Here is a 4,202-nt window from a genome sequence, read left to right on the forward strand (position 1 = left end):
CATTCCCTGGCTCTAGTGAAAGAAGAAAGCCTGCAGCACAGTTTTATGTCCACAGTTTTAAGAGAGATCTAAAGACTTAATCATTCCTTATTTAATAGAATCTTCCCTGAAAGCTGTTTATATAAAACACATCCGGTGAGTTCAATGAGAATGATAGAGCAATCAAAAATGTAGCAATTACATGTATAAATTTTTTTAACTGACAATTTATAAGTTGAGGATCAGTTATGAGCTCTAAATGTAACTGGCTATCTCTGTTAACAGACTGGATCACTTATCCGGTCGTTAAGTGATGATGTGACGAATCCTACTTCCGGGTCTAAAGTAGTCTGCGTTTAATATGGCTTTTGTGTTGTTAACATGTTTAATGTTTTGTATTTTCTTCTATTTGATCTCAAAAAGCTCCTAAAACAGTCAGTGATCACTGTTGACCTCCCTCGGCTTTTATTACCGCTAATCATTTATTTAAGCTCAGTTTTTAAAACCTTAGGATGTAACTACAGCCCAGCCCATGCAGCAGTATATGAATGACTAACCTCGTATTGTGGATGGATTATCTCAGTTGTTCTCCTGGCTGAAGTTTGGTCCTTTTACAGCATCCTGCCATGCGATTACATTTGTTCCTGAATCCTGACCACCGAGAACACTCACGTTAACTTTTATCGAGCGGAAAAAAAGTTAGCTTGTTTATATTATGCTAACATAGCTGTGTCGCTAGCGGTCAAGTAGCACATCATTATATACCAGCTAGCCAAACTTAAGTAATCCTACAAACGTCACTGCTGTTTAGTTTTCTGTCTTTATTTATGTTGGAAGTGATAACAGAGCTGTACGTTTTAATTTGTTTCCAAAGCCCCGCAGTCAGGACATGCTATATTGTATTTAGATAGAAGCTAGCGAGCTAACTTCCTGCTAACTTCTAACTCCGTTAAATGTCATAAATTCCGTTTTCATGGATGCCTGGATGTTAAACTCAATTGTTACACCTGGTAGAGCAGAACACTGATCATTTTATTAAAGATGAAAGACTTTAGACAGTTTTTCAACTCTCAGTAATGCCATAGTGATCGTTTGATATATGGACCTGCAGCGGAGTTTAGGCCCAGACACGGCTAGTGACGTCAGACTTAACGACCGGATTGGTAGTTAGTATAGGCCTACGACAACTTATTTAAAACAAACATTTATGAATATATTTGTGTGCTAGCATTTAATCATGTTGTGAACACCATAGTCACATATGCGGATTTGAAATCAATAGATATTTATAAATGAATCTAAATGAATGTAAGGTCCTCTCAGTTTGTGGATTGTGTATTTGTGTGTGAAAGGGTTTGTGTGTGACTAAACATCTGAACCCATGATTGATGAGACCACGGCTGAATATAAAGGCTGCACATCAAGAGTGGAGAGGAAACAACTACATTAGGGGTCAAGATCAGGAAACGGCTGTCATTCACAAAACCACAATGGTGAGTTTGAATCCCTCCCCACATCAGAGAAGGTCTGAGGCTGCTCAGCTGGTGTCTCATAAACTATTATCCAACAGAGGAAGAAAAATACTGGCTCTTGATGAGTCCCTCGCGATGCTGGACGGTCTGATCCACTTAAGGATGCACAGAAGCGTATCTGTTTCGTTACATCACATCAGAGTGATAGGAATGTAATTTTGAGTCTATAAATGGCAGTAGAGCCTTTATTTGGTGCACATTTCCATTTTATACTTTCCCTCACAACTGAAAGTAAAGTTTTACGGGTAGTGTTGAAAATAATCGGCCTTGTGTACTGCTGCTGTCTGTGTGTGAGTGTCATTCCAAATGGCATCTGTGAATATTGCCAAATGGGAACCAAGTGAATGCAGTGGGTTTAGAAATGCCTCTAAAAGTGTCTTCGCTGCTGTCCAGCACTGTGATTTATCTCCTCTCCGATGTGAGGCTGCAATACCTTCACTGAAACAAAATACTCTAAACATCTGGAGCAGATGCTTTTACCTATCTCTGTGTGTGTGCATGTGTGTGTGTGTGTGTGTGTGTGCATATGTGTGAGCAGGCATGTGCACTATTTTTTTGATACAGAAAGCCCTGAAATGATACACAGCCTCCCGTGCAGAATTGCAGGATTGCTGTTCCTTCCTCCTTCAATCTCCCACTGTCTGTATCATGCACATATATCCATACAGTTATATGGCCTTGTGTGTGGGCTAATCCATGCAAACACTAGTTATCCTTGAGCACACACATATGGGCAATCATTTAAAGTTACAATTTATTTGTCCACACTGGACAAATAAATTGGCACTGTTATTGGCAAAATACATTTTGTGCTATGGATATTTAGACATCCTGGATGTAGTGAAGCTCTTCAATAAATCTCTATATTTAAAATGGATAATAAGGATTTCACATTTCAGAAGTAATGACACCAACTTCATGGTGGCACTAGAGGGATGACTATTATGATTAATCCTCTAGGAACTGTGAAAACAAGCTCTTCAGATATATCTGCTCCAACTCAAGTGGTGGATCAAACTCTGAGAGACACATAAAGCCGTGCATCTGGAGTGCTAAAAAACAGAAAGAGCCAAAGATAACCATCACATAAAAGAGGAAAGACTCAAGATTACAGTTCCTTACTGGCACTGACACTAAGTGTGCTGGAAACAGCTGAATACCAACATGCTCCCGCGTTACTTGATGCAAATCGGGTTGAAAAACACAAAAACCAGACAGCGTACCATCAAAGGCTTCATTTAGTCACCTATAAAAACAAGTATAGGTAATGATGTGTCCAGTGGTACCAGTAGTATCATTTATATCAGCACTCATTTGCCCTTTCAGCGATATTTGTGTGTGTGGTCCTTTGTATGTGTGAAAATACCCACATCTATGTTTTTTTGCTCTATTTACTTGTATAATGGTCTCTAAATGCAAACAACTGTTTCCATGTATTTTATAGTGCCTGGTGTAACAGTTGTTTGGGGAGTTAACAGACATTTGTAAACTGCCAGAGAGGCATGGTGTGCTATTATGGCATTACTACTGTTTTACAGAATGAGACTGTAAAAATGGTCACACATTGCACATTCTTCAGTCCATAGGCTGTGAATCCATTGGCAGGGTATGCCCGTCAGTGTGCAAATGAAACAAATATGCAGGGCTGCTTTCTTGCATTTGTGAAATATTTCCAAAATTTGTCAGGGTCCTGGGACTGGGCGACCCAGGATCCCTGAGCAGTTATGTATTATATTATTATTATTATTATTATTATTATTATTATTATTATTATTATATGTATTTTGGTATTGCTGCTGCTCTCCTCTATGATTGTAGATGTGAGTGTGTGTGTTTATGTCTGCGGGGATGCTTGGAGGATGGAGCTCAGCCACCTGCAGGCCTGAGGGGTGTGGCCCTGCGGAAGGACTGGCCACACCCGAAGCCACACACCTGCCGCTGATCAGGGCTCGTCGGGGGAGCTACTTAGGAGAGTCTTGGAGCTCCCACCGACGCGGGATCATTGCATGAGACTCCACGTTAGTCGTCCTGTTACCGAGCTAGTGTGTGTATGCCCGCAAGTTGTATGTGTCCTGACGGCTGCGTCTTTTGTTTCCCGCAGGAGGAGCGTGGAAGACACGGGAGCAGCGAGCACCGGGGGGTGCTGACACGGGAGCGGAGAGCACAGAAACACGGACTATTCACGGGGAGACACGACACGGGAGTCTGGGAGAACACGGGGATTTATTGCTACGTTGTTTTTCACTTTGTAAATAAACACTGCCTATACATAGAGCACCGCGCCTGGGTCCTCCTTCCCCACTCCTTCCACGGTGTGCCATGCCATACCGTGACAAAATTAGAAACATTCTGTCTCAGACTGATGCTGAAAAACTTATTCGTGCATTTATTACTTCTGGGTTGGACTATTGTAATTCATTATTATCATGGTGTCCTAAAAACTCTTTGAAAAGCCTTCAATTGATCTAAGATGCTGCAGTTAGAGTACTGACGGGGACATGAAAGAGAGAGCATATTTCTCCTATATTGGCTTCTCTTCACTGACTCTGTCTTAAATCAAGAATCACATTTAAAATCCTCACATTCAAGATCTCAAATAATCAGACCCCATCTTATCCTAAAGACCCCCTAGTACCGTGTCACCCCAATAGAGCACTTCGGTCTCAGACTGCGGGCTTACTTAGTTGTGGC

The 4,202-nt window shown here is 41.3% G+C and overlaps 1 long non-coding RNA gene across 2 annotated transcripts; it reads left to right on the top strand.

Annotated features, from left to right (window-relative positions):
* LOC146687746 (uncharacterized) lies at window positions 1–3,779 on the top strand. 2 transcript variants are annotated; one of them, XR_014916486.1, is made up of 3 exons: window positions 1–135; window positions 1,332–3,529; window positions 3,613–3,779. It is a non-coding gene; the product is annotated as an uncharacterized LOC146687746 (long non-coding RNA). The 2 variants fall into 2 exon arrangements; XR_014916485.1 differs by lacking the exon at window positions 1–135 and having other exon boundaries at window positions 169–1,472; window positions 3,330–3,529.
* Window positions 3,780–4,202: the final 423 nt, after the last annotated feature.

This window comes from Copadichromis virginalis, linkage group LG18, assembly GCF_057382275.1.
Source record: "Copadichromis virginalis isolate Kocher_CV1m ecotype Utaka linkage group LG18, C_Virginalis_male_GT1.1, whole genome shotgun sequence".
Taxonomy (NCBI): domain Eukaryota; kingdom Metazoa; phylum Chordata; class Actinopteri; order Cichliformes; family Cichlidae; genus Copadichromis; species Copadichromis virginalis.